Source organism: Pan paniscus, chromosome 6, assembly GCF_029289425.2.
Source record: "Pan paniscus chromosome 6, NHGRI_mPanPan1-v2.0_pri, whole genome shotgun sequence".
NCBI lineage: Eukaryota > Metazoa > Chordata > Mammalia > Primates > Hominidae > Pan > Pan paniscus.
In genome coordinates, this window is record NC_073255.2 from 112115966 (window position 1) to 112129971 (window position 14006).

The following is a 14006-nucleotide window of genomic DNA, read 5'->3' on the forward strand; positions in this document are numbered from 1 at the left end:
TGCTCTTGTTTTTGTCAATTGTCTATATAAGAAACAACTTTATAAGAAAAACCCTAATTTTTGTAAAATTTCTAGCAAAGATTCTGAAAATTATATAGTTCAATATGAGTTATACAAAAACCCTCAAGGAGACTTCCTTTTGGTGCTCTTGAGGAACTGAAATGCTTATTCACATAAGATTATGAGATTAGGTAACCTACAATGATCTCCTAGAAACCTTGACTGCTAGAAAGTTTTTATATTTTCTAGCATAAGTATTGTCCTATGTCACTCTGCTTATCTATTTGCCCTTTTCTTAGAGATTTTAAGACTCTTCAAACAATTTCGGAGATAATTAAGATATGGGTAAAACATGTAGGTAACAAATACCTTGATGTTTACTTACATATACTGCTTCTATGAAAAACAAATAGCTGTAGCAGAGAAAATTTAGATAATTTTATAGAGATTTGATGGAATGTACTTTTTAATTTTTTGGTTCCAAGTATTCAATGAGAGTGTAGTCTTAAGCATTTGTGAAAACCTTCAGTTTACCTTTCTGGTTCCCGTTGTTAACTGGAAATACTCTACGTTTGCCATGACAATCATATAAGCAACTCCACTCACGTAAAGGAACTCTTCTTGTGATGACTTTACCACATCAAAGGCACTGGTGGGTTGGACTGATCCCTCAGATTACCATTTCATTGTGTGCGTCATTCACTGTGACAACCTAAGCTCATTTTGAGATTCATGCATTAGTATCTTCAAATGTGTTCCCATTTTCATATTTTTTGATAGTGGGTAATGGGAACACTAATGGCTAATTTCCAGTTTTAATCATCACTCAAGGAGCACAAACAGAATGTATTTTCAAAAAAAAATTTGTCATCATTAATGGTGTTTTTAAAATAAGTGCCACTAAAGGCAACTCTAAAACTGAAGTTTTAAAAGTATTCCAAGCAAAGTAAAATCACTGGATTAAGTGGTCACTCTCTCAAGTTGACCACTTTAAAATATGTCACGTTCATTTGGATATTGAACCCAAAGATGTTTCTTTAAGAAATCTCAATGTCTTAGAGGTACCTCCTATGAAGAACATAAATTCAGGAATCAGATGCCTAAATTTTTGATATTCCTAAATAGTTATGCGTGTGCATGTGTATGTGTGTGTGTGTTTGACCATGCATTGGCATGCCACGCTTATACCACTACAGCAGACCACACATATATTTGACTTGTATGTCCAATAAAACACAAATTAAAACTTGAGGGAAACTTGTGAGATGTCTGCAGCACTTTAGGCTGGTTGGGACTATGAAGAAGAAATGTGTCAATTTTCTAAGCCTGTAAAGCAGTATATTCGGTGAACCCTAAAATGAAAAATATTTCACCCTTATGAAATGTCTTGTGAAGAACTAGGTTTACTAAAATTATGTTCTTCCATTTCACCACATCCCTTTGAAGCAAAGGAGCCCAGTTGTCTCTTCTCACCAGGATGCTTGCTGCTCATTTATGTTATGTTTGTATCAAGTTTTAGAACTTTGCCTAGATCACAAGCTGCTAGAGCAACTTTCCTTTTTTTAATTTCCTTATTTCCCAACTAAATACTTAATTGTAAATATATATATATATATATATATATATAAATGGAGATAATCTCTCACTGGAGCGTTTGTGAAAATTAGAGTCCTCAGTGATTTCAGATGTGACTGGGACCAGCTGCTGACAGGAACTCAGATAACAGTGCATTTCAAACAGCTAATCTAGTGAGGCTTTCTAAAAATATTAATAATAAAATCCAAGTGATTTAATTTCTCTACATAAGTACAACGCAAGCTCACTGACTCCATGCGTCACAGAGCTCTGGTTGCTAGGAAATCCATGAATAGAACTTAATATGCATTCAGCAACAGGCTGCAGGCACAATTTATCTCCATGGATGCTCCCTCAATTGCCTTTGAAATGACATTAAGATAACTTTGACGCATTCAAGACAAGCCAGTGAACACAAAGGAAACAGGCCATTTTTGGACAACCATCTGGACTTCCGGCAGAGCCCTTTGAAGTTCACAGTCCTTGAGCTGTGCATATCTTAATACATATCTTCTGAAGACAGGGATTATGGAGCAATGGCCATATTATGAAGGGCAGATGAAAGACAAAATGTGATGCAAAAGTGTGAGCTTTGGAGGCAGATGCATCTAAGATCAAATTCCAAGTCAGCAATTTATTTGTGTGGATACATCAATCTTTCTGAACTTCAGTTTCCTCTTCTATAAAGTAAGAATAATATTACACACCTCACAGAATGACTATAAGCGTTAAACATCGTGTATCAAAAGCCCTGACACAAAACCTGCACAATTAGTGATATAACAATAATAGGAGTAGCTGAAGTAAAAGTAGTAGGATTCATAGAATCCTAGCAGCAGAAGAGTAGTTTTTGCTACCAGTACTATTACCACTAGAATATCTATTATTCATACTACTGGAAATAACTATATAAGAGAGGAATCCTTTAGCTGTAAAGCCTTGCACCTATTATCATAACCTAAAAATAAACTAAAAGAGTTGTACTTCTGGTGCAACAGTTTATAAAGAGCCCTCACAGCAGTCAGTTTCACTAAATGTCACTGAATGTAGCCTTATCATCAGTATTGCCTTGGGGAACAAAGGATGTGGATAACGGTGCCACCAACTGGTAGGACAGTTTGTTGGTGATGAAACTTTTTTTTTGTTTGGCTTATACTGTGAGGCCTGAGTTCCCTAATCCACATTAGGAAGAATTTCTAGTTTTTATACCTGAGTCATCTGCATGACAGAAATAACAAAGACTTAAGATATATCCACTCCTTTCCTCTGCACTGGTAGGCATCTCTCTCTTCTTTCATTGGCAGGTTCAGAAAACATGTTAGAAGACTTCACTATTAATCTATCTTAAGGGACTGTACAAGGTCTAGTCAGGGTCACCTTCCATACAATGGGTAACTTCCACACAGCCAGCCAATGGGATGAGAGCTTAAACAATCCTCATGATTCTGAAGAGCTAACTTCTCCAAAGTGTTGCCAGTGCAACTTGAAACTCACACATACATTTATTCGTACATTCTTGGGAAAGTTCTAGTCCTATCTTCATTTTGGTCCTGAGCCAATGTAAGCCTTCCCAAACCCCAGATAAAGACTGACTTGATTTTAAATCATGGAAATAAACACTTAGTTTTCTCAAAGGACCACAGCAGATGATGCTGCAACGGAATTGCCTTATACGCACGATTCTAAGAATTTTCTCCAATTCTTCTGTTTCTCTACCTGGAAATTCCTTCTTATACCTGCACTTGGCAGAGCAAAACATTAAAAATGTCTTAGGTGTGCAGTGCTCCACATAAAAGAAACATTCCTTAAGGACAGCTAGATTGTGAAGCTCACAGGGATGACTCTAGGAAAACTTGTGAGGCTCCTGAAGTTTGCTCCTTTCTTTCTTTCTGCACTGCTCTACTCATATTCAATGCCATGCCTGTACCTCAACTCCATGTATATTCTGGGACACACAGCATCCATCCACTCAAGTGTCTCCACTGGTCATGCTCTTCTTGGCAGTGCCCTGGCAAAGATTCTGGCCCCATCCTCTGTCCTGTGCCATTTTTGGACCAGGCTGCATAACTTTTAATAAGATAGTTTATACTGAGGCATTAAAGAATGATTGTTATTTCATTGATTCGAAAATAGTTATTAATTGTATGGAAGCAGAAGTTGCAGGGGAAGGAGCATTGGATCAAATTAAAGAAAGCCACAATTCTAACCCCCTCTTCTTGCAACCTTGGGGAGGGGAGGTGGGGCAAGGACCACAAACTTTCTTCCACATTGAAAGCCAAGGAATTCCACGCAGCTAAAATGTAAGGAAGGAAGGAAAGTAGAATGCATGTTAAATGTATACAACACAGTTGGGGTTTCATTCTGAGATCATAGAGGGTCCCCTGAAAGTTTGGTTGAGAAAAGTTACATCATCAGAGTTGTGATATAAGAAAGGTATCCAGGAGTAGGGTAAAAAATCAGTTGTATTTGGGAGAATGAAAATAGAAAGACAAGTTAACTCTGCCTCTTTCCTCTCCATCTGGCTCAAGGCAAACATTAAAGGATAACATCCAGTATCTATGGAAGATGGGAGAACTGAGTGCAATGTAGCCATCTGACTCCAGGCCATCAGGGCACTTGGCAGCTACTGCTGCTGCTATCTCTACTGATCCACACACATTTTTGCCTCGGAAGGTATTTCATGAGTTATAAGTACATCAAAAATACTTGTGAGTAAGTGTAAGAAAAGATAGGCAGCATGGGGATGCCATCTCCAAAAGAGAAGCCATGGTTTTACTTTTTTTTTTTTTTTTTTTTTTTTTTTTTACTATTTACTAGTTTTTACTGTCAGTGACATCATTGGATTTAACAAATGAAAAAGACAAAATGGAAAGCAATAGACCCCTAAGTAAAGTACAGAAGAGGTAACTGAGTCACAGAGCCATTAACATCCTTGTCCAAAGTCACACGCTGATAATAGTGGAGACCTGGTCCCCTGGCATCCCTTTCAGGGCCATTTTCAGGCCTCCATCAGGAGCTTCCTGCCATCAAGTTGTGCTCTTCTGTTGAGAAAGTTTCCAAGACCTCTCTAGGGCAGAAATTCCCATCTAGAGAAAGAAAGAAGGAACTAGGGAGTATCAAGAGGCAATCCATCAGTATCTCAGTTGCAGCAAGGATTTTTCTGATAATCATAAAATTCCCACCATTCCTGGTTATCCTACGCTAACATCATTTAATAGTTAGTTCAATATTGAGAACCACTCATCTTTCTCCTATATCTGTCAAAATTGTCCTTGGATGGTCGGCTGTTGTTGGAAATGGCAGAGGTCACACAGGCCAGCTGAGTTCATGCTCAGCCCCATGAAACAGGAGTGTGTTTTCCAAACTCACAATCAGGTTGGCTTCTAATCTCACCACTGAAAATGAGGATTTTTGAAAAATACCACTTACTTCTTGAGTAAGGTTGATAAGTCAGGGAGTTTCACTTGCTTGTTGTTTTTATTTTCCATCGTCTGCAAAGAGAAGAGCACGAAGCATATCAAAGAAGTATGAAGGGTATCAAAGAAGATTTGACTTACTCAAACAGCATTTACCAGTTCAAGGGTGGCAACTTCTGCTTCAGTACATTTAGAAGTATTCACATGCTATATTGATCCAGGAAATAAAAAATCATAAGTGACACCTAGACAGCTGGTTTTTAAAAAGTAGTTTGGCTTGAAAAATTTCAATTTGAACAGGAAATTGTAGAGCAGTGGAGTGAAATGGCACTGAGAGAGGACTGGGTTTGGTCCCAGCTCTGGCCTCCGCTCACTGGGTGGCCGTCTGGTGGGCATGCAGTTCTGCCAAGCTTCAATTCCTCATCTGAGAAATGAGAAAATTCAACCTGCCTTCACAACCTTCAGAGATAGTTGATGTATGCCACAGACAAGAAAACTGACTCTCAGAAAGTTCCAAGAACTCCAAGTTCACAAAACTAGCAAGAGTAAGAGCCAAAATTCAAACCCAGGTGTGCTCACTCCGAGGAGGATACCTTATCAACTGCACTCGCGATCTTCAACCTCTGCTCTCCGATGACCTGGAGGGTTTGGGCATGGGATTGAGGGGCTAGAATAGGTGGTAAATGAGCAGGGATCCAGAACCTTCCACGTTGACATTAGCAAGAGCAGCTCCATAACTATCATTTGTATGTATTGAGTTTCCATACACAATTTTGTTCAAGAAATTATTCCCTCAGCTAGAAAATACTTTGAAAACTCTCTTGTACCATGCTGTCTTCCAATTCATGCCTTTAGTTTCTAGAGCAGTACAATCCCAACAGAATTTTCAGTGATGATGTATATGCCCCATATCTATGCTGTCCAGTACAGTGGCCAGTAGCTATTTGTGGCTACTGAACACTTAAAATGGTGATGATGTCTAAGCAAATAAGTTTTAAATTTTAATTAATTTAAATTAAAATAGCCACATGTGGCTGCTGGCTACCATACCAGACAGTGCAGTAATCTACAGCGATAGATGAGGAAGGGAGGATCAAAGGTCAACCAAAATTAACCCACGATAATGACAAAACTTTCATTTTAAAGTTAAACACCATTTGGTGCGACTAATTAGAAGCTGAAGGGCTTTTACTTCAAACATGAAATAAGCAAACAGTGTGGCTTTTGTTACTGTTTTGGTTTTGTTGTTGTTTTTTCCCAGAGCAGATGAAATGACTTTCCTGTTGGTATATACGCAGATGAGAAAGTTAGAGTTGAGGATACAGGTGATCTCTGTGCATCAGTTTGCCTACACTAAAACAGGACCTCTGTTTGTCTTTTTAGTTATTTTATATTCATTTTGCCATTTATAAACAGGTCATTTTTAAATGTAGTAACATTTGTTCTTTCAGTGAGGTAATTGAAAGACAGGTCTCAATGTGCTGGCTCTTGCTTTAAAAAAAAAAAAAAAAATCTGCCTCTTGTTTTGGACTGTGTTCCTCTCCCACCTCCCCTGGTGAAAATTCAGGCACCCTAGGTTTTATTCCTTGCTGGAAAACTGACCCCATTCCAAAGGGACAAGAGCCTGAGTCCAGAGGCAGGCCAGGAAGTAGTCCCCACTTCAAATCACAGTTCACAGAAGTGAGAAAGTATTCAAGTCAAATGTCTGTCCTTCATGGATTATTATTACAGCTGTGTTCTTTCCCAGTAGCTGAATAAACACAAAAGCAAATTTTATTTTTTTTTACTTGATTCCAGAGAAACCAGTGCATTCATAGTTCAATTCTCTCTCCATAGGTGCACCCCTCCCCGCCCCCTCTATATCTCAGTGAATCAGACCACCTGACAGCAAAGGCAGGAAAAATCATTTCTCACATTGTCATCCAATGAATGACTGAACAATGCATCGTTTAAACAAAATCAGAGTCTTGCAGTTTCAAAATGCCAGTACCGTTTCTCCAAGCAGTTCCACGCTGGGTCTGCATTAATTCATTCAGACACACTAGGGGTAGACATTAAAATGAAAATAGTCTGAACCAGATTAGTCTCTCTATTGGAATAAAAAGGGGTCAATGGATCAAACTTGGAAGATATAATGTAGCATCCAGACAGAAGTAGGCCTTGTTAACGCAGGATTTTTTAAGGAAACTGCTTACTTAGTTTTACCCTCCAGAATCCTTACTGTGATCATTTTCCGGGGCCTGTTAAACTTAGGGCATCTATATTCTTTCTCTCATGCACCAATATTTATAGTTAATGTAGGATTCCTCCCATATGGCAGGCATCCTGACAGATCCTCAGGGGAACGACAGTGAACAAGGCAAGTCCCTGATCACACAAGCCAAGATCTAATAAACAATTAAATATGAGATCCTTTGAGATTTTGTGAATATGAAGAAAATTAATATTAAGAAAGTTAATATTAAGAGATATGAAGGAAGCAGGGTAATGTTGAGAAGGGTGCAACTACTTTTGTATTAGGTGGCCTGGGAAGATCTTTCTGAGTCAAGGGTGCCAATATTAGGACCTATAGCAGGAGCAGAAGCAGAAACAAGCCATGTGGTTTGCTGATGAGGAGGGTCTGAGAAGCATCAGGAAGAAAAAGGAGGAATCAGAGGAAATTGCCATGGTGAAGGAAATGCAATGGAGGAAGAGAGGGTGACCCCAGTCCAAGATGAGCTTGGGAGGTGGCAGGAACTGGTTTCTCCATGACTCTAAGGGACATGGGAAGGAAAGAGATACTCTCCCAAGTGCCCTAAAAGAAGCTGTAAAGGTTTTTATAAGCAAGAGGCAGTAACAACCTCAGGACTTCCTGAAAATGACAAGAGGGCTTTTTGAGATAACAGAGTCAGAACTCTGTAAGAGATCAAGTCCTCGCCATGAGGCAGGGGATATTCGGCCAGCATGGCTAAGAAGAGACATCTGGCTGGTTCGTACTGTGCCTCTGTGAGTCCCACATTACACGTTGCTGCTGCCACCCCCTCCCCACTGTCCCCTCCAGCCACATCATCAGCCACTAGCCATGCCAGCCTCCTACAGAGGGTCATCTGTGCACCTGCCGGTTGGACAGTGCCTAAGTTCCTAGCCTTCATTAAGTCTCTTGCTTTCCCGGAATGAGCTTCTTCCTTGACCCACATGCTCCTCATTTCCTTGCTTTCTTCATGTCTCTGTGCAAATTTCACATCATCAGAGTGGATTTCTCAATCCAAAATAGCACTGCTTCTCCTTTTCTCTCTCATTCCCCCTTACTCTGCTTTACACAGCTTGTTTTTCTTCATAACAATAATCAGTACACGAGCTATTTATGTATCTCTCTATTTACTTATTGTCTGTAATAGAATACAGGTTGAGAATCTCTAATAAAAAAAAAATTTGAAATCCAAAATGCTCCAAAATCCAAAACATTTTGAGCACTAACATGATACCACAGTGGAAAATTCCACACTTGGTCTTATGTGATAAGTTGAAATCAAAATGCAATCCAAACCTTGTTTCATGCACAAATTTATTTTGAAATATTACATAAGATTACTTCCAGGCTCTGTATATAAGGTGCATAAGAAACATAGATGAATTTCGTGTTTAGACTTGGGTCCCATTTCTAAGGCATTTCATTAGGTATATGCAAATATTCTAAAATTCTAAAGAATTTGAAATCCCAAACACTCCTGGTCCCAAGCATTTCAGATAAGGGATACTCAACCTATATAAGCTTGTGGAGGGCAGACCCTGTGCCATTGTTGTGCATCCTCCACGTCTGTCTTAGTGCCTTGCACATAGTAGGTGACTGATAAATGTGTGCTAAATGAAAAGGAGCAGTCATCCCTTGTTCTTCTATACCTAAGAGCCCAGAATCTGCTGCAAGTGAAGCTTCTCAACAATCAGCATCTTCTACAGTGGAAGGCGGAGGAGAAGCCCTTTCTGGAAGGAAATTCATCTCCTACTTAGACAGTAAACTTAAAACAGGCTCTTCCTGTGCACACCCCACAGATGCTCCTTATAACTCCTCAACTTTCCCCACCAAGCAGTACCTCAGGAGCATTACTGGCCAAGTGATTTTTGCCAGTATCTTCCATATATCAACCTAAAAAGACGTTTTTCTTGAAGAGAGGAAAAAATTGATATATAGCTTAGCAAGAAGTGGAAATTTTTACTATAGTTGGTTAAAAAAAAAAAAGGAAGCATACCAGCTAACCTCTGTCTATTATACTATGATTTTTCTCAAAGGCAGACACCAAATAGTTCACAAGGGCACCCATAGCGCCAGGCCACTTAGTAGGCTCTAAACATGTCTGTTGAATAACAAACACGGCAGTTGAAGGGATATAATTTATACCCATAAAAAATTAATTAGAGAGAAAGCCCAGTGTAATAAAAGTTTAAAGCCAGAGAATTTCCACTTTATCAAAGCAAGCCCTTCAAACAAAAGTTACACTCAAAGAAATAAGAGTTTGCCAATGCATAAGGCCTGCCTCCTCCATGGAGCCTTTCCTAACTGCTTCAGTCTAAACTAGATTTCTACTGCTTTCAAAATTGCTGCCACACCTTATATTAGCACTTTTCCAATGCTTTAAAACAAGGATGGCTTCTCTCCAAAACTGTATCACATTTGAGAGTTAGGGCTGTATCAAATATTTCTTCTGCCAGCCCAGCTCCTGAAACCATGCTGGGAAGGCAAATGGTAGAGAGAATATTTTCTAGGCATGCTCTGGTTAATTAACAAACAACCTTTTTCCATTTTCATTTCTCTACTCCATAAGCAACTTAACTATGTTTTTCTATTCTTATTTGCATATTTACTTACAATGTCATCATGTTTCACATGTATATGTTCATTTTGCTTACACAAAATGAAGCTATTTTTCTGCAATCACAAGAATACTGTTAACACCCAGAGCCTAGAATTTCCCATCTGTTAGCAAATCTCACAACAAAGAGCCTTTTTGGAAGCGTAGTTAATCCTTTAAAGAGATGTATTTCACAACTCAACTCTTATCTGATGTCAACAGAAACATATTTTTGCAAAATGTGGCTCAGATGCAAGCGTGCTAAATTACTAGTTTAAAATACAGAAAGATGGAAAGGGTTGTGGGTAAATTTTACAAGGGAGAGTAGTCTAATTATCCAAAGCCTTTGAAACAGCCTTGAACCGCTGACCGTCCCCCATGCCCAGATTTGAAAGAGAAGAGCTTCCAATTAATTAATGCAGTCAACATTTTTCAAGACCCTTCTCTGGGGAAAAGCCTCTCCTGGAAGTTCAGTGAAAGGAGTTCCAGTGGGAAAGATAGAATTGAAAAGAAATAGAAGAATACAAGGAAGATGAATTATCTCTCTTCCTAGATCATTATTTCACTCTTTCTGTTCTCTCCCCAAACCTCTAAGCCTTTTCCCTGTCTCTCACTCTCAGCTGGACTGGCTTTTTACTTCACTCTGGAAAAAAGAAAAAAAAAGCGAGAATTTCCACAACCACTACCACCATTTTTACTACCAAATCTACCAAGATATTAGCATGTGGGCCCACCTACTCTGCATTCCCCACAATTAAAATGGATCAGTGGTCAGTGCTCCTAAGGACAACCCTTTTCTTCCCTATTGAAGGACACTGCTGCTGCAATTGTCCTTTGTCTCATACATGTCATGACATTTTCCATTTCTACTGGGTCAGTCCATCACCATGCAAATGAATTTGGGATCTCCCATTCCTCCAGCCACTAACTGCCTGACTTCTCTACCTCCTTGACACTACAACACTAGAAATAATTATCTATACTTGCTGTCTCTGCTTCCTCTCTTTTCTTTCTCTCCTCTACTCACTCCTGTTGAACTTTTGACCCCACAAATCGACCATTGGTAGAGTCTCCAGTGACCAGCTCATTACCAATCCAAAGATAAATTCTTAGTCTTCATCTTCTTCAGATCATCAGCAACATTGACACAGTTGGGCACAACCTTCCTTCCTGAAACACCTTCTTCATTTATCACTGTGTTTTGGGTCTCCTCCCATCTCACTGATTGCTCTCCTGATCCCCTGTGCTGGCTCTTCTTTGTCTTTCCAGCATTCAAGTGACCCCCTAGTTTAGTCCTCGGATCTCTACTCTTCTCATTCTCCCAGGAGATCTCATTCATCTAATGACTTTAAGGAGCCTTCTAGACATATATTTGACAATTCCCAAATACATACCTTTTCCCCTGTATGTTAGACTCATTCATTCATCTACCCACATTGTGCCTCTATGTGTATATCCAATAGTGTTTCACAATCAGGTCAAAAACTGCATTCTTTAAAAAAAATTACTTACTTAAATGAAAATTATATACATATATTCATTGTGTACAACTGCTTGTTTTGAAATATGTATACATTGTAGAATGGCTCAAACTAATTAATATATGCATTACATCATATACATATCATTTTTGTGGTGAATACATTTAAAATCTTCTTTCTTGTCATTTTTTAAAAATACGATACATTAGTAGTAACTGTAGTCACCATGTTGTACAATAGATCTTTTGAACGTATTCCAAAAACTGAATTCTTGATTTTACCCCCACCCCTGTTTCCCCTTATGGCCTTTCTCAAGTAAATGGCAAATCTATCACTGTAGTTTCTCAGGCCAAAATAGAAGAAGATGAGCTCCTTGTGGACAGGGTCATTGCCTGTGTCATTCATCCTCTACGTCTATCATAGTTCCTGGCACATAGCTGATGATGGAAATATGTGCTAGATGAAGGACTGCAGTAAAGTTATCAGTTAAAAATACAGAAAAGAGCCACTAATCCTACTTTTAAGGTGAATGAGACTAGCAATTGGGAAATACTTCATGAAAAAAAAAAGTTTAAATTTGATCTTGAAGGACTAGCAAGCATTTGACAGGAAAATAAGGGGGAAGACATTCCCGGCAGAGGAAACAGCTTGGAAAAACATAAAATGATGTGGAAATGCATGCTACATTCAGAGAACCGTGTTACTGAGTCATAGCATAAAAGATGCAGCATACTAGGAGATGTTCTAGGAGAGTAGCTTACTGGGTCTATTTGGACTTTATTATATAGGCAAAAGAAAGCTGTAAAGATTTTTAAGCAAGGGAATAACACCACATAGCACAGTGTTGAAGACAGAATATATTATTAAATAATGTTCTGTTGGAGGAGAAAAAAATCAAGAGCAGTATAGGTGAAAAACTGGAGATTGGGAAAGGAGAGTATGGAAGTATGAAATCTCCAACAGTAGTTGTAGCAAGAGATGGAAAAGCCTGCGCTAAATTGGGTTACTAAGAATGACCAGTAGAAGGCAGCTATAGGAGAGACTGCGGAAACAGAATTGCAGACGGTAAGTTAAGGGTGAAGAAGAGGCCGGGCACAGTGGCTCACGCCTGTAATCCCGGCACTTTGGGAGGCCGAGGTGGGTGGATCACGAGGTCAGGAGTTCAAGATCAGCCTGGCCAACATGGTGAAACCCCGTCTCTACTAAAAACTACAAAAATTAGCCGGGCGTGGTGGCATGCGCCTGTGGTTCCGGCTACTCGGGAAGCTGAGGCAGAAGAATCGCTTGAACCCGGGAGGTGGAGGTTGCAGTGAGCCGCGATGGTGTCACTGCACTCCAGCCTGGGCGACAGGGCAAGATTCCGTCTCAAAAAAAAAAAAAAAAAAAGTGAAGAATAGAGACGCAAAAGCTGCTAACCTCCAGATTTCTTCCCTGACACCCCAAACTCTTTTACAACAGAAGTGTATCCCAAACTCTTGGCACTCTCAAATGCTGAGAGCCAGGTAAGGAAGAAAACAGCTACAGGCAAGGACAAGCCCCCGACATGTGGGTGGAAGCCTCTTTCCAAGGTTTGCGTTCATTTCCTCTGCTCAGTGATCCTAAATAAAATAGCCATTTTCCCACCATCCTGGCATAACTTAGGTGAGATTCCACTGTAGTGAACTAGAACTGGAGGTGAGAGAAAATTGCACTATTATTAAACTTTGCCTATCATCAGCCTTGCTTCCAAGAAAGAAAAGAAAATTTCTTTCTCTTTCTCCCTCCATCTCTGTATGGCTTGATGCTGACCTAGATGCCCAATCCAATTCTTGCTTGTCCTATTAGTTTTATATTAATCTGTATTATACTTTAAATAGATTTTGAAGCAGAAGCTTACTTGGAAGACTCAACATTATTCATAAAACTATTAGTATTGAGAAGAATGTGTTGAGTTTCAAACTCTAAGTTTATCAGTAAATTTTGGTACTTACTCCATTAGTACGGGGAACGGGATTTCTTATTCTGTGCTTCGTGATTCATATTTCCACTTCTTTGTCAATTATTCATTATTATGCAGCTTATAAGAAGGCATGAAGTTAACAATAACGATTATATTAATGATACAGTGAGTTATTAAAATTTAGTTTAATAGCCACTATATTTGTGATGATAATTATAGTTATGACTAACTATGATTATAGCAGCCATTGTAATCATAATAAGCTCAGGATGGTTTAATGCTAATTGCTTCATCATAAAGAAATTAGAATATAGAACTGTAAGTGGATGTGGTTGTGATTATAAGGCAAAAGAATGTATGCAGATATTAGTTACTAGTTATTAACCTTCTCCATGAAACCAGACCAAAGAAAAAATTTTGATAAACCCAGACTTGGTTCAGATCTGCGTCAGGCCCCCTGAGAAAAAATGGGTATCATTCTTAAAACAAAATGCCTTAAATTGAAACCAATTTGAAATTTAGAAAATGTGCTGATATGATACTGGGAACTTCTTTAATACCGAATGAGCTAGAGATAAAAAGTAATAGCATGGACACAGTCCTTGAAGCACACTAATGAAAGAAACTGCCAACCCATCAAGTTCATATGAAAATACCTACAAATGGAACTTCCTGGGGACTTTCCTATTGAAAAAGCCTGTGGAGTGTTCTGTCTTCATATTCCTTCATACAGCAGATGGTCACTCTGGGAAATATGTCAGTCATGACA

The 14006-nt window shown here is 39.0% G+C and overlaps 1 long non-coding RNA gene across 1 annotated transcript in view; it reads right to left on the reverse strand.

The window, feature by feature from the left end:
• Positions 1-2191: 2191 nt before the first annotated feature.
• The window catches only part of LOC134730710 (uncharacterized), a 111937-nt gene continuing 100122 nt past the window's right edge, over positions 2192-14006 (reverse strand). Inside the window, exons 6-7 of the long non-coding RNA XR_010112627.1 lie at positions 5005-5066; positions 2192-4661 (exon numbers count right to left, since the gene is read on the reverse strand). This is a non-coding gene — a long non-coding RNA (uncharacterized LOC134730710). The remainder of the gene's footprint in view (positions 4662-5004; positions 5067-14006) is intronic.